The sequence below is a fragment of the Podarcis liolepis genome, assembly GCF_965112155.1.
Source record: "Podarcis liolepis genome assembly, chromosome: 14".
Lineage (NCBI taxonomy): Eukaryota > Metazoa > Chordata > Lepidosauria > Squamata > Lacertidae > Podarcis > Podarcis liolepis.
Window position 1 is genome coordinate 32987604 of NC_139569.1, and position 27445 is coordinate 33015048.

The 27445-nt window shown below is 42.3% G+C and overlaps 1 protein-coding gene across 12 annotated transcripts in view; it reads left to right on the top strand.

The window, feature by feature from the left end:
* The first annotated feature begins 10215 nt into the window (after positions 1 to 10215).
* Positions 10216 to 27445, top strand: part of MEF2A (myocyte enhancer factor 2A) — a 92185-nt gene continuing 74955 nt past the window's right edge. For 6 of the 12 annotated variants that reach the window (XM_083475140.1, XM_083475144.1, XM_083475135.1 and 3 more), the window contains exon 1: positions 10216 to 10713. The gene's annotated coding sequence lies outside the window, so the exon portion shown is untranslated. Of the gene's footprint in view, positions 10714 to 23739; positions 23799 to 27445 lie in introns of those variants that run through there. The other 6 variants (XM_083475141.1, XM_083475136.1, XM_083475137.1 and 3 more) reach the window with 4 other exon arrangements.

A 27445-nucleotide genomic window follows, 5' to 3' on the forward strand; every position in this document is an offset into this window, starting at 1 on the left:
TTAGCTAATGGGACCTTCTGATGCCGCCGCGCCACCGGAGCACGATTTCTGTTCTTATCCTGAAGCAAAGTTCTTAACCTGAAGCACTATTTCTGGGTTAGCGGAGTGTGTAACCTGAAGCGTATGTAACCCGAGGTACCACTGTAATTTAAAAACCTGGGACAATAAAAGTGGGTGCCAGACAAGACTATCTGCTGGGAATCGCAGGTGGGCATAATGCCATTGCGCTCATTTCCAGCTTGCAAGCTCCCCACAGGCATCGGCTTGGCCACCCTTTGCAAAGGATACCGGACTAGATGGTCATTGGCCTGATCCAGGAAGCTTGTCTTACGTTTTCATGGGGAAGGCATTCTGTTTCTTTATTGCAATGCATTTTATCGATTTATGAGTTCCTGTACATCTCAGGCATACCATACAAACGGGGTAAAAACCATTTTTAAAACAATACAAAATATGACAAAAGATAGTGTTCATGCCACCCCAAACCCCATGAGTGGTGCGAGGTTCCAGAGGTTGCCATTTTTGCCAGGGTCTGTGTTCCCTTTGGGAGACAATGAGACACAGCGGAATCTGTGGTGCCTTTAGGATATATAGTTTTATTCATGCATATATATAACCTGCACCTAGATGGAGGTATTGCAGAGCATTCACATCCTGTGAGGGTGTGTTTTCCCTCCTTAAGGACAGCATGGGATTCAAAAGACAGCAAAAAGCCATCATTTGTGTCTTTTCATTCCAGCTTGTCATTCCCATTCCTCCTACTTCTTGCTGCTAATCTTCACACATTCCTTCTCTATGCTCAGAGCTCAAGGACACATTCCAACCAGGCAAAAATGCTCAAGCAAAGTTCGAAGGAGAGCTGGTGAGGGGTGTGGCTTGAGGAGAAAGGGGTGTGGCCTGAAGACAGCCCCAGAGGCCAGAAAGAGAGAGACAGAGACCTAGAGGGTCATATCTGGCCCCTGGTCCTGAGGCTCCCCAGTCCCAAGCTACAGCTTCCAGACCAGATTATCTGTCATGGCAGCCACAGAAATGAATCTGGCACCCTGCCAACATGCTGCGGTCTCCGCCAAATCCTGTAACAGCCAGCTGGTGTAACCTGGGTACAGGATTGCTCTGGTACAGTGTGCAAAATATTTCTCCTGACATTTAAGCACTGAAATAAAGGGGAAAACAAATTTTTAAAAGTCTCATCTGTGGCAGCTGACTCTGAAGAACAAATCTGCAATCAGCACTTGGAAGTGTTTGAAAGAGATTTTTTTTTCTTTCTTTCTTTTTACCTGTAACTTCAGTCTGGCAAATGTATCCTCCGCCCCCATTACAACATTCTTATACAAGCTGTGTCTGATCTAATCTTATGTACTTTGGCCACAAATCTTGGAAAAGCAAATATTCCCAAGGCAATTGAAATATTGAATGCCCTATATAACAGCATGAAAATATGAGGCAGTTCATAAAGCGGAGTTTGTAAAGTTTAACTTACATTTTGTCAACATTGCAAGGGATAGGGGTGGGGGAGGAAGCAGGCATTATTTTTTTATTGTAGTGCCTTGTTATGATAGCAGTCACAAGGCCAAAGACTCACCTAACATTCAGTTTAGGGAAGTGTTTGTATGTAATGCAGGTGTACATGAATCTGTCAATTTTAGTTTCTTCCAGTTTCTCATTTTTCCAATCTTACATTCAGTTTTCGATATTTCTGCAGTGATTTGTGATTTTTTTAATTTAAAAAAACCACTTAATGAAAATTAACATTTCAATGTGACTTTTTGCTAAAGTGCACGTGTATGTAGTTTTGAATAATAGACACATTTTTGCAATAAATTTCCTGTAATACAATACATTTTTGTATGCTATTTTCACTGACATATGGACTTTTATGCATACTTTCCCCCAAGAGGCTCATTTTTCTACACATTGTTTGATTGGGAACTGCATTGCAAAATTTGGTGCAGTATGACTGTTGAAGGATAATTATGATACAGTTCAGATATTGGTTCAAGAAGCACAAATTAGGTAGTTTTTCATTAAAATGAGAAATATAGAGAGATAATTTCGCCTTTATCCCTAAAGCAAAACTGTGTTTTTAGCATTTTTATTTAATGGTTCCCAAAGTGGCTAATAAGCAGATAAATAAAAATCAGAAATGGAAAAGGAGCAACATAAAATAAAAAGAGGATAATGTGGCAGATAATGTAAATATCACAGCATAAAAACCTTTATAGATTAATAGAAAACCTGCATAAACCAGTGGTTCTTAACTTTTTGGGGGATTCAAGGACACCTTAAGAATCTGATGAAAACTGTGGACAGCCTTCAGAAAAATGAACACAAGCACAACATTTTGAACATAGTGTATTTTATTGTATTATATTTGTTTTGTGCGCAGTTCATGGTCCCCCTGAAGCCCATCCACAGACTCCCCCAGGGGTCCGTGGACTGCAGGTTAAGAACATTCAGCCTAAACAAAACCTCAATTTGTGGGTTGGGCAAAGAGAATTCCATAACTAGGATGTGTCCACAGAGAAGATCCCCAAACAACCTTGCATCACTCTGTGTTGGAATGCAGAGATTCACAATGCTTCTGCTCAGCCCTTCCTGTTCCCCTGTCCATATGCTCTGGCAATGGGTGTGATCATAAGCATTGTGAGCACAACTCAAGGAATGACACTGGGTGGGTATCCCTTGAGTCAGATCTATCTGCTTTTTGTTAACAAAAGGATTTCTTTCTGTGCTTCTGGATAAGCGTGAAAATGCTTGTTTTGAAAGGCATCTGTGCTGCTTGACACTATAATGGTCAGGGAGTGTTTTTGTTTTTTTCTGTACTTCCTGAACCTGTAATTTGAATGCAATGCCTACAATAAATATTTCACTAAACATAGTTCTCTCCCATTTTCAATAATTCATTAACAGCATGAGTATGTGCACAGGGATAGCACTAGAAGATCATATATGTTTTTTATTAACATGCAAAAACTTTATAGTTTTTGCCTAGGGTTGCCATATTTCACAAAGTGAAATTTCAGACATAAAATTGTTGAGCAAAATCACAGAGAAGTGAGGTGTTTTTGAGCTGTTTCTGAGGAAAATTGGCAAAAATGACACTGCCAACATGGGCTAGGTCTGCTTGCGGCTGCAGTATTCTGGAAAATGTTGGGATGTCCAGGAAATCACTAATTTTGCCACTCAAGGAGTATAGTTTTATACTAAGTAAAGGTAAAGGACCCCTGGATGGTTAAGTCCAGTCACAGGCGACTATGGGGTTGCGGCGCTCATCTCACTTTCAGGCTGAGAGAGCCAGTGTTTGTCCACAGACAGCTTTCCGCCTCATGTGGCCAGCATGACTAAACCGCTTCTGGCGCAAAGGAACACTTGGACAGAAACCAGAGTGCATGGAAATGCTGTTTACTTTCCCACCACAGCGGTACCTATTTATTTAGTTGCACTGGTGTGCTTTCGAACAGCTAGGTTGGCAGGAGCTGGGACAGAGCATCGGGAGCTCACTCCATTGTGGGGATTTAAACCACTGACCTTCCGATTGGCAAACCCAAGAGGCTCAGTGGTTTAGACCACAGTAACACCCGCATTACTTTTAGTCTTTTACTGGCGACTCTAACAAGGGAAGGCTGGCAAAGTGGTGGGGAGAGAAAATGTCATTTTTTCCCTTTAACACTCCTGAAACTCCCCCACCTTGAAAAACTGAACAGAGCTACAAAACGTCTCTTCCAGGGTATGTGGAGCAGCGAGCAGGCAAGCTGCAATGTTGCAGCATAAGTCTTACTTGTTACATCCTTTACAATGTCAGGGCACACCCCACATTAAGCATTAGCTGAAGCTGAGCTTTTAATACACTGAGGATGACTCAGACAATCCTAGAGCTCCTTCCAATTTGAGAGGAATGGGAAATACCCTGATTTAAACATTGCCAGGAGCGCCTGTTGTCAGAGACGGCTAAGATACTCTACATCAGTAAGAGGCCCAAACAACAGGAGATCTATGCCGCCAGCAGATAGACTATGCAGGTAGAAATGGATCCACCATTACTGTATAAGTTTAGGATTATTTCTGACTAGCTGAACATTATGCAGTGTTTGGAAATGCATTATTCATAGTTCTGGTCACCAAGAGGTTTGGAATATATTCTGCATGTCAAGACTGTATACCCTGAGCTTTCTACGAGGCTGCAATCTGGGATTTATATTTGTTCACCATGATAGAGCACCATCTTGAAACAATGCCATGGCCAATTTGCATAATATTTGCATGCATATGCTGGAGGCAACTTCAATACGACACATAACCCATGTACTTTTGACTCTGTTCTGTGTCAGAAAAGTATTTGAAGCAATTGAAATGACATGTGTTGGGAAGCGTGACAAGACTTTCCTCACCAGCTGAGTCTTCAGCCAAAAGCTTTTGTATTGCTAATATTTAATGGGCAAAACCACAAATAGCTAATAAAAATCAGGAGATGTTTTGGAAATGTTTTACTCACTTTTAAAATGAAACATTAACACCCATTTTTAAAAGGAATGAGCAAAACATCTAAAGAGATAGGGGTTTATATTTGAAAAACATGGAGAGTATCCTGGCCTACAACTTGTATTAAAAGTTATAATGTTAAAGGTTAATATGTAGTGCTTTTTACCAGTATCAAGGATTTTAAACATACTGGAATTGAAAACTGTTTGCACATTATATTTTAGAGACAGTGGGTGAAAGTCAACGTCACACTATTACAAATAATCTATCTACAGATCTGCCCCTTCCATCCCCCTGTGTGCTATTCTAGGGGTTCTCCTGACCCCCCTATACAGTGGGAGGAGAGGGAGAAGGTCCCAGTGCACAAGTGGACATCCTGAAGGCATTTGGTAAGTGAAATATGCCCAGTATTTCCCATTTGCTTTACCATTTGGCAAACACTAAAGTTCAACCCTGCATTTTTAAAAAATAGTTAACAGAAATTCATTTTTTTCTGAACAGATATTCTTGGGATTTTTGTTGTTGTGGGGGAACAGGAAGACCATGAAAGTTATGAATACAAGGCTGTGTTTAATGTGCTTCCCATTTAAGCTTCCCATTTAAGTATCAATGTATCCGTGAGAGCCCTCTCAAACAGCTGCTATCCAGCTAAAATGTGGACAAATCCACAGTTAAACCTCACAATCATTACTTTTGTAGTCCAGCAACCTATGGAGGGGCACAGTCTCCCCAATCCTGTCCCACAATCTCATATGGTGTCATTGCTTGAAAGAGTCACCTTTTAATGTAAACCATTCCCTATATCTCAAGGCAGAACTTCTCCACTTCCTTGCATTACCTATCCTGTTGCTTCAGCCACTGCTTATCTGGTATTAGAGTTGGGACTGTTATGTAGTGTAGTTTCACCCTGGGCCAACAGGGGGATACTGTATATAGTTTTCACTCAGGTCTGTAGATAGTTTTCACTCAGGTCCGCGGCAGTTATTTTAGGCGGGAACTCTGGGCTGTTGTAGTTACAATGTTGACAGCCGGCTGCCTATAAATACAGGCCGGCTGAGCTGTTCGCAGTTCAGTTCTACTCCAGCTTACCAGAATAAAGAGCTACTTGAAGAAATCGCTGTGCCGGCTGCTATGTCAACCCACGACGTAACACTGGCGACGAAGGTGGGATACCCCCATCGTCACACCTGTCAAGCCAGATGGGTCGGTGAGAATCTGCGCTGACTACAAGTGCACGATCAACAAGGCACTTCAGCAGCATGCTTATCCGGTTCCTGTTGTCCAACACCTGCTGCATTCCCTGGGTGAGGGTAAGGTCTTCGCTAAGCTGGACCTTGCCCAAGCCTATCAACAACTGCCAGTCGATGATGCCACTGCTGAAGCCCAGACAATCGTCACCCACCGGGGGGCATTCCGTTGCCGCCGGTTGCAGTTCGGGGTGAGTGTGGCTCCTGGCATATTCCAAAGCCTTATGGAGCGTCTCCTGCAAGGGCTTCCGGGCGTGGTACCATATTTTGATGACGTCTTGGTGTCTGCAGACTCACACCAGCAGCTGTTCGAGCGCCTCCGTGCCGTGCTGACCAGGTTCCAGGAGGCCGGGCTCAAGGTAAAGAGGGAGAAGTGCCAGATCGCCGTTCCACAGGTAGAGTTCCTGGGCTATCTTATCGATGCCTCCGGTCTTCATCCAACCACATCCAAGATCCGCGCTATCCAGCAGGCCCCCACCCCAAAGAACAAAACGGAGTTGCAGGCATTCCTGGGGCTGCTGAACTTTTATAACATGTTCCTGCCCCACAAAGCCACAGTGGCTGAGCCTCTTCACCGACTCCTTAGCACTAAGACGCCTTGGGCCTGGGGTCATCGGGAGACGGCGGCCTTCAACGCGGTCAAGGCTCTCCTTTCTTCAGACAGTGTGCTGGTACAGTACAGTGAATCCAGGCCGCTGGTCCTTGCCTGCGACGCCTCACCTTTTGGCATCGGTGCTGTCCTTAGTCACCGTTTTCCAGATGGAAGAGAAGCACCGCTCGCCTACTTTTCCAGGACACTATCTCCGACGGAACGGAATTACAGCCAGCTCGACAAGGAGGCATTGGCACTTGTGGCTGGAGTGAAGAGGTTCCATGAATACCTCTATGGCAGGACTTTTGACCTCATCACTGACCACAAGCCACTCCTGGGCCTCCTCGCCGGTGATCGTCCAACTCCACCGGTCCTCTCACCACGCATGCTGCGATGGACTGTTTTCCTGGCTGCCTACCACTACCGGCTCATCCATCGCCCGGGGAAATCGATGGGCCATGCCGACGCCCTCAGCCGTTGCCCTCTTCCAGCATTTGTGGAAGACCCGGCTCCAGCTTCATCGCTCCTTCTGATTGAGGATCTTCCGGCAGCGCCTGTATCGGCTGCCACTGTGGCCTCCGCATCTGCCCAGGATCGCACCATCAGCCGGGTGCTCAACTGGGTGTGGAGGGGGTGGCCACAAGGGCCTTTTGCATCGGAGTTCCAGCCCTTCGCAACCAGACAACATGAACTCTCAGCTCATCGCGGCTGCCTGCTGTGGGGAGACCGCGTCGTGATTCCCCAGGGACTCCGTCAGCGCGTCCTGGAGGCTCTGCACGTTGGCCACCCGGGAATTGTCAAAATGAAGGCGTTGGCTCGGTGTTACGTCTGGTGGCCTAATATGGACGATGCCATCACTGCCTGGGTGTCCGCCTGTCAAGCGTGCCAGGAGTCGAGGCCTGCACCACCGGCAGCTAAGGGACACACCTGGGAGACGCCAAAGACACCCTGGTCGAGGGTGCACATCGATCTGGCTGGCCCCTTTCACGGCCGGACCTTTATGGTAGTGGTGGACGCCTATTCCAAATGGCTGGAGGTCGCCCTGATGCCCTCCACCACTACCGAAGCTGTCATCCGGGTGCTGCGGGGCCTGTTTGCAACGCATGGGTGTCCTGATGTCCTTGTCTCTGACAACGGACCGCAGTTCACGTCAGGCACGTTTGAGCGGTATCTTTTGGGACTGGGCATCCGCCATGCCCTAACGGCACCCTTTCATCCATCCAGCAACGGGCAAGCGGAAAGAATGGTGCGCTCGACAAAAGAGGCACTGGCGCGCCTGGACCGGGGAGACTGGCATGAGCGGGTCGCCGAATACTTGTTCGTGCAACACATCACCCCTCATGCGGCCACAGGGAGAAGTCCTGCTGAACTACTTATGGGCCGCCGCCTCAGGTCACCGCTCGACCGGCTACACCCAGACTTTGCCGTGGCTGAACCCCCAGGCTGTGCCAACGCACCACGGTCATTCGTCCCAGGAAACCAGGTCTTTGCCCGGAACTATGTGGGGGACATCCCTTGGGTGCCAGCCACAGTAGTGGGAGTCACTGGACCTCGCTCGTACCAGGTGGCACTCGAAGACGGACGCTTGTGGCGACGGCACATAGACCAGCTTAGGCGCAGGGTTGGGGACTTGGACACTACCGAGGTGCCCCCAACTGCGCTTGCGGCTCCAGAAGAGACACGTACAGATGGCGAGGCCCCACCTACACCTCCCTCGCAAACTGCCAGCGTGGAGCCGAACCAAGCCCTTTCAGAACAGACTCAGACCACCCCACTTGCGGAGGCTCCACCCACAGCAGCGGATCCAGGGGAGTTGGTTCCAACGCCACCTAGGGTCGCACCACAGCCTCAGCGAGAACTGTGTGGCCCTCCGGACTTGGCTACCAGTCCCCGGCGGTCTGGCAGAGTTTCCAAGCGCCCAACTTACTTAAAGGACTATGTTGTTGGACAGGTATCACTGTTGGTCTAAGTAGGGGAAATGTAACCGATATGCTTTTGTGCCTAATTGAACCATTACGCGTAGTGCTGTATATAAGGAAACCATTACGATTATAACTAACGCCTTATCTCGGTGGGAAGGGGTGTTATGTAGTGTAGTTTCACCCTGGGCCAACAGGGGGATACTGTATATAGTTTTCACTCAGGTCTGTAGATAGTTTTCACTCAGGTCCGCGGCAGTTATTTTAGGCGGGAACTCTGGGCTGTTGTAGTTACAATGTTGACAGCCGGCTGCCTATAAATACAGGCCGGCTGAGCTGTTCGCAGTTCAGTTCTACTCCAGCTTACCAGAATAAAGAGCTACTTGAAGAAATCGCTGTGCCGGCTGCTATGTCAACCCACGACGTAACAGGGACAACAGAAAAATGGTTGGGGAGTGAAGGTGCTGGAGCTCAGAGAGTTCAGTGCTTTTTATCTCATGCTCATTTTACTGTTAAAAATAACACACACACCACTTTTTATTTCAGTGATTGAGCACGAAAATGATGGCCACGTTGTTGTCTAGGTTCGCTCTCCAGATGGCAACAAAAATAGAGGTTTCCTGAGGGCAGTCATGGGCTGGCTGAGCAGTCCCAAGTTGGGCAAATCTGGTCTAAAGCTGAGTAGGCACATCTGTGGTCCTCCAGATGTTGTTGGACTTGGTAATGTTTCTGCATCCAATAACAGGCACCAAGAATGAGAATTTTTTTTAAAATACAAGAAACTTTATTCAGAGGAACCCCTAAAATAGTCTGCTAGAACTCAAGGCCAAAACTCAAAGCCTAAGGAATTGCCCAGGCAATACAACTCAGGCCGTAACACTAAGGAAGCTTCAACAAATTATGGACTCTGTCATTAGATTGCAGCTCCCATCAGCCAAGGTTAATGGAAAGGGATGATGGGAACTGTAGTTGAAGAATACAGTATCTGGGGGCCCATAGGTTCCTCACCATTGCTCTAAGGGTGAGTATGCATCTCCCTCACAAAATTAAGTCCTGTACTGCTTTATTTATTTAATTAGAACTATATACTGCTTAATAAGGGCGGGGACACATCCAAACGGTCTACCTAAAACGATTTGTTGCTTAACAGTTTTATTGTTCTCTTAAGTGTCCTGTTTGGGTGAAAAGTGTTGGTTTCAAAAAACAAACAAACAAACAAACAAACACAAATTGATTTTTTTTAAAAAACAACAAATAATTTATAGAGCCAAACAAACTATAACTAGTGGTAAAATTATCCACGAGCTTTAAAATTGAAGTAGAAAAAGAAGCTGGTTTTATTGAGAACAGAACAAGTGACATTTTTACATTACATTAGAAATTGCGTGAGGAAAAGTGTTTTCCCCCCTTGCAAGGAGCGACGTGATTGACGTGATTTTCAACCAATCACACTTCTCCTGTCACAACGCATATTTCGCGTGTCTCCAGGCTTGTGTCTCGCGCGCGTGTGAAAATATTATGCGGCGCGTGGCGCGTCTGCTTTTTTGGGTCGCGGAGGATAAAGTCTCGTATACTGATCTTGTCTAGCGACGGAGGCTGAAAGCTCAGACTATTCCAAATCCGACCAATCCTCGCCGAGGTAAACTGGAGGGAATCATTCCATCTGCGCATGCGCCCCGCTCCCCTCCCTTATCTATGCGTCACTTGCTCCCTGGAGGAAAAAAGAAGCCAGCGAGGACGCTCCGAACGCATGCGTGCATCTCTTTACACTCTCTACACCCTGTCAAGGACCGCTCGGAACAGCGCCACGGCGCTTCCCAGTTCCGATTGGTCATTTGTTATCCTGTGTATCGCGCCCTGATTGGAGCCGCCACTCTGTCAAACAGAGGCAGAGGTATCCGCCTACTAACATTTCGCTGATTGGCCGGCAGCTTCCCCCGTCCATTGGTTGGACCTTGACAGCCTTTTCTCCCGCCCTCCGCCCAATCACCTCGTGGCATCGGGGTCCTGACGGTGTGAAGAACGTAAGAGGCCGAACCGCTCCCCTACTGCTAAGCGAAACATAGTCCTCGCGGCCGGCGGCTCTCTGAGAGGAAAAGAAGTGAGCCAAAGAGAGCCTAGGGACGCGCGCCGGGCTTTTCGAGCACCCGCGGGTCCTGTCGCTGACTTAACCGGCCCGGGAAGCGGGGCGGCGGCTGTGTCAAGCGGCGGAGGAAGACGAGAGCGAAGGGTGTGTGTGGCCCGTATATTGCCCGCCTAGAGAGGCTTGAAGGGGAGTGGGCGGGGGTGTGGGGGGGAGAGTGGAAGTAGTTCCGGCAGCACCTTGGCCGTGTTGCCTAAAAATAGCGCCCCGTGGATATCCGTGCGCCGGTGTCAGTGTCTCCGGAGGAGCGTCAGTTAGGGAGGCGGCGGCAGGAGCAGCGGAGGAAGAAGAAGGAGGCGGCGGCGGCGAGAGAGGAAGGAAAGAGGCAAACGGGTGAGCGAAGAGGGTGGGCGCGAGTGCTCATTTATGGGGTGGGGGAGCGGCAAAAGGGGGGGGGCTGTTGGAGGAAAAGGTGGCCAAGGAGTTGTGGGGGGATGCGATATATTTTACCCCTCAAGTCCTTACCCCAAGTTAGGAAGGTGATGGAGTTAAGGGGTTGGGGTGTTCAGGGGGGCATAATATGAGAGAAAATGAGGGAGAAGGTTCCTCCCTCTTTTCTTCCCCCCCAACTCCTTTGCCCCCCCCCCGCTCCTACCTCAAACAGTTGCAATTTGGGGTGAGCAGGTGAGGAAAATCAAAAGTTTCTGTAGTATCTGTGTGATGACAATAATGATAATTGGTAGCTAAAATGCATATACAGTCTCTGAGCAGTAAAAAAAAATAATGCACACATGTGTTTGTGTGTGTGTCTCCGTATACCCGTCTAGCTCAAGTAGTTGCAATTTGGGGTGAGAGGATGAGGCTAGGCGGCGAAAGGGGGAAATTAAAGTTTTTGTAGTATTTGCATGAAAATAATAGGTAGCAAAGATGCACGCACATATAGTCTGGGAAGCAGAAATGCACATGTTTGGCTATATTTGTGTGTGTGTGTGTATACCCTAGTATGTATATGCACTTGTGTGTGAAATGTTTATGTATATTCTGATTTGATCATGGCTGTAAGCAAAATGTGTGTGTATAAAACACAAATATCTGAACGTATTGTCTGTGTACATATACAGATATACATGCATGTATATATGGATTTTTTTTACAGACACACATGCTTAAGTTAATGCCACAGTCAAATAAAAATTACATGATTATATATATATATAAACACCAGACACGTACACACAATAAGACATAATACTTTGTGGTGGTTATGCATCTGTTTCAAGATTGGGAAGAGGCACTTTTTGGAGAGCTAAGTTTGGGTCATAATAAGATAAGATATTAGCTGAAGTGGTTTGTGGTGCCTGCATTAAAAGATTGTGTTGCTTTCTCCCCTCTTCTTTCTCTCTTATTTCCCCCTCCCAAATCTCTGGGTCCTTTCCCCATTGATTTTCAGGGGATTGGAATAAATGTTTTTCATATCTATTTTCTGCTTTTTCTGTCTGTATCCGGACTCGCAGTGTATTAAAACATCAAAAAAAGGCATGCTTGGTTATTATTTGTTTAAGGGGGAGGAGTTGTGGAATAAGAGAGACTTTAGGGGAATGAGTGTGTGCAAAAGAGAATCTACCCCCTCCTCCTACTGAGACTTGTACACAAGAAACATGGGGGGGGGGGAGGAAGGAAGGATGTAGGCAGGCTTCTGGTTGACAGATTCATGTTCCCTCTCATAGACTATTAATTTGCTCACATTGTCTCCTAGATATATCTTTTTTTGTCCCATTTTCTTCCACTGTTCCCCTTAGCTGTGGTCTGAGAGGTTGATAAGAGTAATTTATGCATTGATGTGGATGAGTGTGAGAGCAAGAGATTTTGGAAGTTATGCTTTCTCCATTTCCCTCTTTTTAAGAAATGGTGGGTTGGTATGTGGAGATGAGAGGAATTGAATTTAGAGATGTTTCATTTTTGAGGTAAAACTGTACCCTCATTTTATGAATCTGACACAGGATTCTTAATGGGTGGATGGAGAATATGGGAAGCAGGTTAGGGAAAGCGATTGGTGTTTGTTTAGGGTCCAGACAGGCCTTTAAGAGCTAACTAACGTAATGGAAGGGATGACAGTCTTGTCTGTGGTGAGTAGAGAAGTGGATACATTTGTTTTCTTCTGTTTTTGTTTTGCTTAGAGTTGTGAGAACCCTCCTTGATAAATGGCAGGTTTTGGCTGGAAATGCTTCTCCATACTCTGTAAGATCAATACATGTACCTGTTTTGGAAGGGGCAGCAGGGAAGATGTCCATTGAAACAGTTTCTGTTGTTTGCCAGATAATTTGATATTGGAAAGGTGTTGTGTTGTGTGTTGTTAGCAGACTTCAGTAAAAAAAATTGCACGCCAAAAATGCATAATATTTTTAAGCTTTATTTTGACTGCCAGTGAAGAAATAAAGATTACAAAGGAACTGAGTTTTTTCTGCCTCATCTAAAACAGTACTTCCATTTGAGGAAGCCCATTAGAGGTTAGCTCAGCTTATAAAGTTATACTTTTCCAACACTCTTTTCCTGTTTACATAGGAACCCTGCTGTTGATAAGGGAATCAAAGTGTTAAGCGAGTATTTTGTCCTTGTTAATGTTCTAATGACATGTTGGTAGACATTCTTCCCTTTGAGTGTGTGACTGATTGTCTTTGTTGCTTACTATAAAGAACTGTGTGAGTGAGTTGCAAGGCCTTGTCACTGATGTTTATCCTCGCACATTTTCTTCCTCTTGAAACTCTAGGACTAAAAGGGAGAATTTAGTTTTCCATATTTGCAACAATATTCTTTTTTCTTTTCAAGTAGCACCTGTCCTCCCAAAGCCTTGGGGAAAGAATAAAAAAGGGTTTACTCATTTATTTCAGATACATCCATTGCATTGCATCTTCTCTGGATCACAATGCTAATAGATTGTAGGGTATGACAATCTATAGGATTATTATCATGCACTCAATCATAATATTATGGTCTAAATAAGCTTCTTAAAGTGTCTTGAATATAATGTCAGTTGAAGTGGAGGAAACAATTTTTGCAAACAATTCTGCAAAGTTTACCGTTTCTCTGAAGTTTGGGTTATTGTCCACTGGAATCACTGAAAGGGTTAGCAATGCACAAGTACCTAATCACTGCTGTCGTAATGAATCTCCTGTGTTGGGTGAAGTTATTTGGGGAGAGAAGGGAGAGGTAGCATCTGGAAATGCAAGGTAGTGAGATGTTATGGGGTGTATGTATATAAGGTCTTAGCAAATTTAGATGACTGATATAATTTTGTAAAATTTCCTGCTTTTCAGGGGGTAGGATAGTCCTTGGGGCCCTTCCAACTCTACAATTCTATGATTCTATGAGATTCTGGTATGAAATTTAACACTGCTTTCAATAGAACCATTCTTTCGAAGCAGCCATATTTGTTGTTAAACAGCCTGTAAGAGACTTAATATGAAAGTTTAGCTTAAGATCTTTCAGTGAATGGGGTTTGTTCAGGAGTCACATTGGTTGTTGCTCCTATGTAAGCTTTCAAAATACAGTGGAACCTCGGGTTGCGGACATAATCCGTGACAGAGACACATCTGCAACCTGCAGCGTTCGCATCCTGAAGTGCCACGTCTGCACAGGCGCTGGCGCGATTAAGTGCTTTTGCGCATGCGCAAGCGGCAACACCCGGAAGTAACCCATTCCGGTACTTCCGGGTTTCCCGCGTTCTGCAACCCGAAAACCCCTAACCTGAAGCATCTGTAACATGAGGTATGACTGTATAGAATAATGCTGTGAGAAAAGAGACTGATGCTTTACTGCAAAAGGAAACAATGTGTCTTATTAAATGATTGCCACATTGTCACCTTCATTTGAATCTGTGAATGAATTGGTAGTAGAATGTGTACTGTTCATCACTAGATTTCTGTGTTTGAGGGCTAGTGTGCACATTATTGAACATATTTGATTCACATTTCCGTATCCTACTTAGCCAAAATTATACACAGTCTGGTTAGACTGTCATCTTACTCAGCAGTTGAGGAAACAAGAGAATGCCATCTTGAGCTGAAGGGCATGCATATTTCGTAGTATGTAACAATTGCCTATATTTTCTTCTGGTTGTGGTAGATGCTAAACTACGCATTGATAGACGACAATTAATTTGTTACAAAACATTTATTTTCAACTTTTTTATTTTATTTTAGTGAGGTATGCAATGCTATCTCTGTATAAGGAAAGCGTGATACAAATCCAAGGGTATTTGAAACTTGCTGAATATTGAGGTTGGCAAGAAATGCCATAAACTTTTAAACTCTTATTTGTATACAAATATATTCTGCCTCCTCAACCTCAAAAGGGCCCCCCAAAGTGGTTATCAGCGCTTGTAAAGCCCAATTAAGTGTTTCAAGAAAATGGCCAAGTTTACACTTCCCTTATTTACCGTACCTGTAAAGGATGGAATTTCCAGGGTCTATCTTTTAATTTCAGAAATAGTTTTATGATACCGTAGCTTTGGATATTCTATCTGTACATCTCAAATATGAAGGGCCCTGTAAAATACCCAGAAATGAATACTTTTCATTTCTGTTAGTACTGTATGGGCATTTACAGAACAAGATTGAAAACCTCCACATTGTGAAGGATTAAATTATTCTTCAGAGACTTTCTTTAAGTCTTGAAGATATGGGAGTTCAGACAGAAAATACATGGGAAGATTTCTTTAGACTTTGATCAGATCCTTATCTTCAATCATAGTTTTCACCCAATCCCTGCATGTTGTGATTACCTAGCTTTATGATCACATATGATTGTGCAGATAACCATTTAGAAGGTAGTGTGGCTCACATCTGGAGCAAAGTGGCCCAAAGTTGTGATACTTGCCATAACATGGATTTAAACTTAGAGATTTAAAAGCTCAAATTAATTTTTCTTGCACAAGCCTCCAATATTTGCAGCTCACATACTTAAAAAAAAGCCACCACAATAATCTTGTTCCATTTAAGAGATTCTGTTTTGTTCAACAAATCGTTAGGAGCAATATGTTAATCACATCTAGTTCAACAACAAATAATAATAATAATTAATAAAAATGTTTTCATGTGCTGACTGATACCAACAGTTCAAATGTCTTGAATTTACTTTGCCAAAAGGTTTTCTTTTAACAGAAATATATACTGTTTCTGGAACATTCACTTTTGATTCACTAGGTCATAACTTGGTGGCTAGTATGTGCACATGTAGTTGTACAATGCATGTATGAGGGGACTAGATGCTGATATGCTCAACTTTCTGTATGTTTGAATGTAAATTTATTAAGCAGAATATGATTTAATACTAATGCATGTTGAATGAGTTGGTTTGCACTTAATGCATGGGTTTGTTCCAGCTCGTGCCTATAGTGCTAAACTTCAGTGTTATGTGCACAAGCTGGAATGAGCCCAAGGTTACAGTGGGAGGAATTCTATAGTCTCACTTTCTGCAGATCCTCAGGTTTCATTATGTATGAACCAAAGCCAAACTGGTTGGTTTGCAACTGTCATGCTTTGAACTTGACTTGTTTAGAAATCGATTAGTGTTTGTTTTAAACCAAGGGTAGTCAGTGTGGATGGTGAACTCCAGATACAATTAGGCTACAACTCCCAACAGCTCCAGCCAGCATGGGTCAATGGCAGAAATTAAAGTCCAGCAACACCTGGAGGGCACCATGTTGCCTACCCCAATACATAGCAGGCTAGTATTTCTGGAAACTGAAATGAAATACTACAGTAGTAGGTGTTCTCCTTATCATGCAGGAAAAAAGAGGGGAGTGCTTGGGCTTCTTTCAGCATGTTCCGTGGTTTAGCGTTAAGTGCAAACGAGTCCTATGCTTTACTTATCTGCTGGCCTTATCTGCTGGAAATACTGGTAAAGAACAGCTCGATCCAGCCCCGCAGCAGTTGTCACTTATGAATGTTCATATGGATACAATGTGCTCTTGAACAAATTGTTGGAATTCATTGCCATGTGGAAGAAGTTTGTTCCTCTGCAACTGTCAAAGTGCTGTGACATCATATGTGTTGCTGCCTGACCTTTTGGCTTTGAAAATGAGTGTGGGAGTTTCCAGTGTACAGGGATTAGTGGGATCAAAGAGGAGGTAGAACTCTCTGCTCTGGGGATCAACCTCGTGCTGAAGAGCAAATTGCCTGGAGCTAATTAGTCATGTACATCACTGCATTCGTGTGCTCAACCTTCTTTTTTTTTAAAAAAAAGGTGTGCACATGTGCTTATTGTGCTCTTGAAATGAACTGTGTGATGTAAAGTAAGTACTGTACATTAAAATTACACCTTACTGGTTCAGGGAAAGTGCATCAAACTACTAGCTCAGGAAAAATGCATCAAACAATATAACTATTTAAATAGATTTACTAGTACATTGCTGGAAAAACAGCTTGAATTGAAGCCTAACAAGCAGCTGTTTGGTTAATAGTATATTGTCTCATATCTGTAGGCTGTGCCATAATTCACTTGTGATTTATCTGAAAACTTGGCCATAGCAACTCTGTTCTTGACCCACTTTTTCTTTCTCATCTCATCTTCAGTTCTCATACTGTAACTGGCTTGTTACAAGATATTACAGCTTCCTGAGTTTTTCTTAAATAAGCCTTCCTGAAATGTACTGCATGTGGACGACTGTCTAATTTAGAACTGTATCTGGCATACTATCCAATGAATGAGTAAAATATAGCAACAGTTGAAAACAAATGCCTCACCAAGGAAGTCTTATTCCTACGCCCACTATCTAGTGAACTGAAATTATTATTAGTTCTTCCACAGTATTCTTGAATAAGTTAGTATGTGCTTTGTTTCCCTTGCTTCTGTGTTGTTTTTTAAACACACACGAATGCTCCTTTTTTTAACATGCTACACTTAAAGATCAGTAAATCCGCCACTTAGATTTTGTCCATTTGTATTTGGAGTTCAAAAGCCTTGTAATGATTTTTGGTGGATACTTATAAAGAACATTTTTATACAGGAATGTTCTGAATAAATATTTGTGGGTATAGATGCCTCAAGGGATATTCACAGGATACAATGAAAGTATGGATTTTCTTGGTTGGATATCAGCAATTGAAATAGCAATGACTTGTCACGTTCAGCCTATAGTGGCTGTCAATTCTGGTGAATGTGACAGCTGAAAGCCTAGTTCTCCTGATTTCATTTGTTTCATTTTTGGTCATGTTACATTGCTTGAAGATTAATGGAAGGCATGTCACAAATGTTCAGAGCACTGGGGCTTCTTAGGATACAGATGAGGGAATTTCTCTTAGAATTCTTCTGATTTTCTGATGTAGGTTGAACTGTGGTCGCACCATCACTGTTGAAGTCTAAACTTGTGCAAAAACTGAAGTTTTGACTGAAAATAAAAGGATATTGGATAGTCAGTCCCCTCCTCAGTCCCCCCCCAAATCTTCATTTGCATACCCACCCCCTTTCCAGTTTACTTCATGCATTTGGATGAAATAGATTCAGATTTATGAGTGTTCTGTTCCTCTAAGCTGCCAGAGCTGTTGTCTTTATTGCAACCTTTGAAACAAGTAGCAAAGGTGACCTTGACCTCATTCACATGTACCCATGGGAGTTGGAAGCTGCTTCCCTATGCTGTGATTCCTGTACTGCTCCTCCAATATTGGTGCTCCAATTCCATGAATCTTTCTACCCTTTTGTCACCCTGCTGGGATAGTAGGGCAGTGATTATTAGCATGGACCTTACCATGTGATTGCTTGTTCGTTGTTGTATGGTATTCCAGCACATTGGGAGAAGCATTAGAGGAATTAGGATAGCAAGGTGTTGGGGCATTGTGTTAAACAAAACAAACAAAAGAGAAAGTAGTCTAATTATTAAAAAATAAATTAAGAAGCCACAATTATTAAAAATAATTAAGATGCCACGATGCAACAATTGAAGGTTGGCATGAAATACTTTCAGAAAAAGAAATGTTAGAAGGCATGTATATTTATGAATAACAAGACAGATTTCATTGATGTGGCAAAACATTTCAGCTTCAGCCTTTGTCAACTGCTCTGATAAAAATGAGAGGGTTCTGTTGCCAAGGTGGCAATTACAGAGCTTTGAAGATGGAATGTTCAGAGGGACTTCATTTGCTGAAGCTAAGTGATGTTGGTACTATCGTCCAGGTTGAAACAGTGTGGTAATACTGTGTCCATTGTGCACAACCAGAAGTTTCTCTTCTTTGCTAACATTGTACGTTCAGTTGATAACTCTGTTGTAGTTATTGATACATCAGACAGAATATGGTTCTCAGAACTAAAATGTTTTATCAATTGGTTGTTCCACTTAATTGAATAAAATTGCACATTTGTGGTTTGTAAAGTGTTTGCAAAGGTCAGTTGTAGTTATACCTGCATACTGAATATGACATCCTGGTTTTTGTACTTGGTAACGCGGGTGGCGCTGTGGGTTAAACTACAGAGCCTAGGACTTGCCGATCAGAAGGTTGGCGGTTCGAATCCCTGCGACAGGGTGAGCTCCTGTTGCTCGGTCCCTGCTCCTGCCAACCTAGCAGTTCGAAAGCACGTCAAAGTGCAAGTAGATAAATAGGTACCGCTCCAGCGGGAATTTAAACGGCGTTTCCGTGCACTGCTCTGGTTCGCCAGAAGTGGCTTAGTCATGCCAGGCCACATGACCTGGAAGCTGTACGCCGGCTCCCTCGGCCAGTAAAGCGAGATGAGCGCTGCAACCCCAGAGTCAGTCACGACTGGACCTAATGGTCAGGGGTCCCTTAACATAGATTGCAGGACTGGCAGGTGATGTACTGTGTCCTACCTATCCTGGTGCTATTGAAGGTAACTGCCTCCATGAAATACACACAGGTGATACAGAACCAAATTGATTAAAAAGGCAACCAAATACAGATGTTACCCAAAAAGAAACATGAGCATAAATTATTCATAATAATTATGCATAACAGTAAATTCTATTTACTATTTACCTATACAATAAATAAGACATACTTAAAAAGAAAAATATTAGTTCCCAAGAGAGGCCACATGACCTTGTCTAAGTTGGGTAGCCTTCACTGTGAATTTAGCTGTATTAAACATTACAGACCTATCTGTACTGGAAAACCCATATTAAATCTTATCCATACCACTGAGGGCATCAGCCAGCACTAAAGTTTTCTCTATCTTTGCTTAGTTATTTTATACAGTTTACAGTATACATATAGTGTGTGGCATCCTCTATCCAGGGGCTACTGCATATGCCAAAACACTGATCTCTGGGGATTTTCTTAAATCTCCCTTCCAGGCAATTGGCTTCATAGTCTGAAAATGTGGGCCTGAAAGTACTTTGCAGAGAAAATGTGGATTTAGTTCAGGCAAGTATTTTCTCTTCCTTGCGGCTTGAGTTTAAGGTGGGGAAAGTATCATAAAATCTGGATAAAGTAATGGCATTCATGTTCCGTTCTGTAAACAGGTATTGGACCCACACTTTAATATTGTAATATTGTAATGGCTAAGTTGGATTTCAGCAGCAAAAAAGGCGCTGGGCCTAGTCCATGTGTCCTCATTCTTTTACTATTAGCTGTCCAGGTATTTGTGGAGGATGACTGAGACTGCTCTATTATACGCAATTTTAACCAGTTCATTTATTGTTTATCTGATTTTTAAAAAATAAGAGAAAATTGCCCCGAAAATGAAATATAAAATTGGCATTACTCCAGCTTCTTCCCATAGGGGAGCTGTGGGCATTCCTGGTAGGAGACCAGTTATGTACAAATAAATCTATTGGGTACTACCGTAGAAATGAATAGGTCCCAAAATGCCCCAGATTTCCACCCCATATGTCAACTGAAGAGTAACCTTAGCAGCAGAAACCAAGGAGTAGCTCTGGTTTAGCAAACTTGCCTGCTCAGTATGCAAAGATCATGTCTTGCCTGTGTACAGTTTGCATCAAACCATCGCATAGGATGATGGCTTGACTTGTAAGGCAAGTTGTTTGAATAAATAATACCTGCATATTGCACAATATTAAAATAGATGGGCTGTGGATCATAGTTCTCTGTTCCCAGTAGTCCAGGGGTCGGCAAGGTTTACCTCACCTGGGCTGGTTCACTCCAGCAGAGATCCCTCTGTAGGCCGGATTGCGCCCACTCCCACGATTTCTGGCGTCTGCATCTGCGCAGACGCGATTTCCGGCATATGTGCATGCGCAGATGTGTTTTGCAGCCCTTGCACATGCGCAGACGCGATTTACGGTGACGTGGAAGCGAGTCACTGTGCTGTGCCAGTTTAGCGCAGCGCATGGGGACTTGCCAAGCGGGCAGCTTGGTTCAGGGGTGGCTCATGGGCCAGTTAAATGACCCCCATGTGCTGCTTGTGGCCCATGGGCCTTAGGTTGCCAACCCCTACAGTAGTCTATTTTTAATAATCTGTTCACTGAGTAGAGCTTCCTCTACTTTTAACTGGATATTGAGATCCCACTTCAGAGTGTACTTCCTTTGCTGCCTCTCATCATATCCTAAAAACCTGTCACAAAGACCGATGATCACTCTCCAGTTGGTCTCCCACTGCAAAATTCTTAGTTAAGGGGCACATTTGTGATTACATAATAAATAATCTATCTCTCTCCTACCATTTAAGGAGGAATATGTAAAATTCTCTTCTGTGTTATCCTGTCCAGCTCCACAGATTTTACAGGAATTGGAATTACAAGGACAAAATTTAGAATTACTGATAGGTGGCAGAAGTAGAGCTCTCAGTAATAGTTTGTAAAGACTTGGAGGCTGGTGAATTGCTTTAATAGGAGGCTTGTTGACAGCTTCAGCAAGACATTCAGAGTTTGCCAACAATGGGTAGCGTTCTCTGATCGCCAGGTGATAGATTTCCATCTAGCGTCTCCCAGCTACCACAAATAGGACGTGTTGTTCATTGTTTATTGACACCTACTTTGATGGAGGAGGTTTTTTCTAGACAGGATGGAGGCCTAGTGGATGCTGCAATTACAATTACAAGAAAGAAATCAATTACAAGAAGAGAATATCCTCTAGGCAGAAGGTGTTCGCTGATCCTTCTTAGATATTGTTGTTTGTTGTTGCAAGTGTGCTTGATTCTGAGAGCCAAGCTGTAGACAATTTAAAAAAAATGTTTTGCTTAGCATTGTTCCTGGTATAGGTATTTTTTTGACATTACTGGGTTTGTTTCAGAGTTTAGTGATTATTTTGTTGTTCTTAATGGTGAGGACATCCAAAGTAAGGGATGTCTGGATTTTCAGTGTTGCTACTGAAGGTTAAGTTGATAGTTAGGTGTATAGAATTGATGTAGGTTTTTTTTAATTGTCCTAAGGCCCTTTTTACCATTGGTCTAAACCATAAAGATGCCATCAATGTATTGACACCATATAAGTTGTTTGCTAATAAGCTGTTTGAAGATGTCCAAGTTTTTCCATGAACAGATTTTCACACATACATGCACATGCCCTGCTTAATGCCAAAAGAAATCAAATGCTTGATCCAGATGGCTTCACAGCAAGTTATTACAAAATCTTTTCCTCTATATTAGTCAAACTAGCCATTGAAATCAGTGAACTATTGAAGAACAGTACATTATACCTGAAACATGACTAGATACTACTATTGTGACAATTCCTAAAGAGGGAAAATACTTATGAGTTATCTCATGCCAATTTATCACTTAAACCTCTAGTATAAGATTTTTACTGATACATTATCAAGAATAGCAAATGGTATTATACACAAATACATATACAGAAACAGCAATCAAGTAGGCTTCATTTGGAAGAGGAAAATGAGAAATAATATATGTTTTTTAGATTTTGCATGCAGTAAGGAAGAGGAAATGGTGATGCTGTTCCAATACGCAGAAAAGGCCAATGACAATATTGAGTGACCCTTTTTATCTGAAATACTAAAATATTTCAACTTTGTAGTATCATTTTGTACATGGGTATAAACTACTTAATGAAATCCAGAAGCAAAAGTATGTCCTAATGGGATTATTCTGCTAGGTTCTAGACAGTTTCCTGTTACTGCCTTTGTTTATTCTAGCAATCGAATTGTTAGCAATTATAATGAGAGCATAAAAATACAATAGTGGTTAAATCAATAAATACACAGAAAAACATTGATATGGATTTGCCTCATGCTCCGTCTTTCTGATTTCCAATCCTTTCCACTCTGTTCAAGTTTCTCCTGCCCCATCACTTCTAGTGTGTCCCACTAACCTTCCAAATGGACCACCAGTTTCCTAGAATGATGGAGCAGCTGCTGCTGCCACCATTCTTCACAGATACTCATGGACCACAGTTTAGGAATCTTCTTTAGAGGTTAAAACAGTTGTAATTTTCAATATATGGAGTACTGGTGACTGACTGACACTAGCTCATAGTGGTCACACTTCTTAATAATTATTTCATACTATAAACTGATGAGAGTTGCTATAACAGGACTAAATTGTAGGCTTAGGTCCTTGTTAATGTAGCGGCTGCTTATGAGGGGTACGAATTGCCTCCCCGGTCAGGTTAGGAAGTCTTTGTTTTGAAGAGAGTAATTGTTCCCACTCCTTCCTTTTTTTCGGCCAATGATGTGCCATACAGGTATGTGCAGTCGTTCTATAAAGAAATCCCACTAGTTTAGTTCTGTATTGTGCTTCTCTCTGCCATTTACACCTGTACTAAAATATTGGTGATAATCCAAAGCATTAAAGTAGATAAACTGAGTTGTCTGCATTTTTGAGAACTGTCCATCTGTTGGTCTCACTTAAAAAAACCCCAAATTGTACAACCAGTGCTACTCTTAGCGGCAGAGATCTTCACAGGTCAACTGTGCATGTCAAAAGTTCATATGGCATTGTTCTACTGTAGAGTTGAAGGGGTAACAGTTCTCTGTTTACTTTACTTAGGACTCATCCATGCTGGAGATAATGTGGATTTCAACTCTCTCTCTCTCTCTCTCTCTCTCTCTCTCTCTCTCTGTGTGCGTGTGTGTGTGTGTGTGTGTGTGTGTGTAGAATCCACATGATGTCCTCTTCATCCAAGTAGCAGTCCGTAACCCTCCCCCCCCAAAAAATCTGGATATTCCCAGTCTCTGAATAATCCAATAGGGGAAGAAAATCCAATATAAAATCACACATTACATGACTGAGTGCACTGAAGCACATTCTGTGGGTAGGCTTTAGAAGGGTGGTGACGTTTTGCTGGATGCAATCTATTACCTCACCCCAACTCCCATGTTGTTTCTATCAGTCCAAAGGAAGGATGCAGCCCACCCTTTTTCACCTGCTGTTGTTGAAGGCATATTTATGGTATTATTATTTTTTACACAGTATTTTTTACACAGCTCTTTTGTGTAGAAGTGCTCTTGCACAAAAATAGCTGCATGAAAAATAAAAATAAAAATTGCTCTTATAGGTACAGGAGGCAGAAAATGAAAGTGGGAGGAAGCAGCAGCTTTTCAGAATGTGAATATGTATGTATTAAAGTAATATTTCTAGCCATGTGTGAGGGTGTTTCTAAGCTAAATGGGATTAAGTACTTTTGGCCCACTTTCATGGCTGCATGGATTAAAAGTTCTGTCTTGGAAGATGTGGTTTTTTTTTCCGTATTTGAAATAAGGATAGAATGCTTCACATCTTTTCAAAGCTTTAAATTCCTATTGTATTTTTTCTTGGCAACTGGTTGTGAAGGGTGTGTATTAATGTTGCATTTGGAACTTCAGCTTCAATGTTCAGTTCAATGCACTGCCGTTTTTATAATAGTGTGTTAAGGTTTTCAGAATGGATCTATTTTGTAGCTATGGTGAAAACAAAAAAAATGTTTCTTACCATATCTTTAAAATAGATGATTGCTGAAGCATATATGATAGCTGAAACATACATAATCACTGCAAAATCTTAAATTTTTCACAATGAATTTACAAAAATGTGCCTGACATTAAGTTGTAATGGGGTCAGTACTACTATCAGACACCTGAACTGTGGGAAAATAAAGGAACATGGGACAGGTAAAGGAACCTGAGAGTGAGGCAGCCTCTTGAATGTTTAAGGTGCACATGGGATGATATTCACACATTTCCATCTTTCCTAGTTGAGACAGGACACAGGATGCAATGGGAATAACATGGACCAATCCCACAAATAAAATCAGTAGATATCATGAGAGGGCTGTCACAAGATCAATCTGTTGAGCAGTAGACTAATGATATACTAATATATCACAACGTCTGATTTAAGGATAGAACTATGTAAAGGCGAACGAGGTAATGTCCTGGCAAATGCTACTACTTAGGGTTCTAAAACTGAAACATACCTTTACCCTTTTGCAACTGCTATTTTATAGTACAGTACAAAGCAATAGGGGTGGCAGGAATAATGAGCGAAGCGATGACCAGCTTTCCCCACATTTGTTTGTTACATAGTACATGCACACATTGTGATTCACGATAGATCACCATGTCAAATATTATGAAACTGTTACCACAATATGGACTTCAAACCAGTTTTGTATAATATATTGATATATTGCCCAGCCCAGGAGTCAGCAAACCTTTTCAGAAGGGGGTGGGTCCATTGTCCCTCAGACCTTGTGGGGGGCTGGACTATATTTTGAAAAAGAAAGAAAGAAATAATGAATTCTTCTGTTCCACAAATAACCCAGAGATGCATTTTAAATAAAAGGATACATTCTACTCATGTAAAAAACACGCTGATTCCCGGACCGTCCACAGATTGGGCCCCCGGGCCTTAGTCAATCCATGGCCCAGCCCTACAGTAGACCAAAGTGTGTTTTCCAAGGTTATCAGAGCTCTTGGTTTCAGGCAAAGATTCAAAATTCTTAAGAGCCTTTCAAGTTGGTTATGGTTACAAGTCTGGAATGAATAACTTAAGAGTTAAAAAATTTGACTTGTGACTGTCCAAAATATTGTTCTTAACATTTATTTTGTCTTGCATGCCTGCACTGCTAACACACTGCCTGTTATGTCAGACTGACCTAGGGGTCAGCCTAGCACAGCAGATCCTTAATACTGGTCCTTGACTTCATAGTATGTTATGCTGCCAGAATTGAACATAGCAATATTGTCCATATCAGTTCTGAATATGTGAATTATGGAATGTGCTTAATAGGATACTTGAGTAACTTTCAAATAAGGTACGTTGACGCTAACTGCCGTACTACACAGTATTGTTTGTGAGAGGAAGCTGATGTGTCCTGTTTTTGCTTAGAGCTTTATAAACACTTGCAATTGGAACTGCACCTGCATCTTAGAGAGTATTACTTGCCACATGTTGTCAGCTGGCTTCAAGCTGTCAATTCCTGTTTGAATTTTTTGCTCTTTCAGGAGAATAAATGAATTTCTTGAGGTACTCCAGTGAAAGTTGACATGAAATCGACCCTGCAGACTTTCTAAACATGTACTTCAAAAGGACTTAGTTTACTAGTAATTTCTTAAAACTTTTTTTTAGTAAATAAGTAATAATTTTTAATAGCAGTTCTTAATCTTAAAAAGGCATTAAGTACAAAAATCTAACTTCATAATTTGTGTGGTATAAAAAAAAATACACTGCTTTGTTTTGCTTTGCTTCTTCCGTAATCCATCTTTTGTGGGCGTGTAATAATTTTGGAAATTCTTTGTTGCATGTTTAAGTTTTGTCTAATTATGAAATCACTTTAGGCAGTGAACTGTTACTGTCTTTCTTTCTGTAACAGTTCTAATTTGTATCTTTCTTAACACAGCTAGCTCTCTGCTTCCTGCCCCCCCCCCCCGTAGAGACTTCTGGGAACTATGGTACAGCAAGGAGTAACTCTAAAGGACTGCACTATCATATTCTAGGGGAAATTAACTGTGGTTGTCAGAGCAAGACTCCTGTTGATACTGTACCTTGATGGCTCTAAAATCCGCCACTCTTTGTAACATTTTCTTAATAGCCAAGAGGAATGAGATACGTTTTCTAAATTTTGGGCTATGCAACAACAGTAAGGTGATGTCATGAGCCATGCTTTCTTGTCAAGCGAAGGTTCCTTTTAGGTATGACCTGGTAATTGCTGAAGCACAGTGGACTCTAGGGAGCGATTCAGCCTCTTTGTCTTATGTTACCTTGGAATTTGCAGGTTGAGAAGGCTGTAGCTCCTAAAATATAAAATATAATAAAATATAATAAAATGCTTTGTCCAGTATGGTGACAAATGAGTAAAAAGAACAGCATTGTAGAATTGGAGGTGTTTGGGAAATAGGGCTGATGTTGCTTTACTTTAACCAGGGTGCTGGAGAAAGTGCAACCTCTCTCTCTTTCTCTCTCTCTCTTTTTAAAGAATCAACAACGTTTATAAGACTCCAGTACATTCTTTTCTGATGGAAACATGCCTAACAGCTAACCTTAATTTTCTTCTGCTTTGGGGAAGAGGAACTGTGGTAATAGTTCTTAGGATGAACAAGGAATCCCAGAAGCAACATAGGAAAAAGAATGCATTGCATCATGTCACAATTGGCTGTATTTGAAATATGATATTTAAATTGCCTTGAGTTAAATCATTATCCAGAAAATGGACTTGTTTTAAATTGGATTTCTATTTTGAAGCTTAGATTACTGGAGCAAACATTACTGGTTGCTATTACAATGAGAACATAAGGGTTGTAACTAAATAGAGCCTTTACGCAGACTAGAAGCATAATCCCAAACCATGTGATCCATGTAGTTAATAAGCATAGCATATTTATGTTTGCTTAGACAAGAGAGGCATCTCTGTTTTGGTTCTCTGGACCAGGCTGCTAAGCAAGACCACTTGCTTGAAGACTGATCCAAAATATACTACAAGCAAGGGCTGGTAGCTACTGAGAAAATTACTGTTTCAGTGAGGGAGAAAGTAGATATCCCTGATATTTAGTTGGTGGAACAATAAATATTCATTAAATTGAACAGTGTTAATTGGGAGAACTTAAAACAGGAGAACATAATTATGTGTTTGGGCTTCAAGGGCAACTGTAGTAATATACAGGGCAATAGCTCCTGGATCCTATTGCTTCGACTTGTAGTACCTGGGCCCTCTGGGAAGGCCATAATAATCTAATGTGCACTGTTTATGGCAACATGAGAAAGGGCCTTTTCTGCAGTGGCTCCC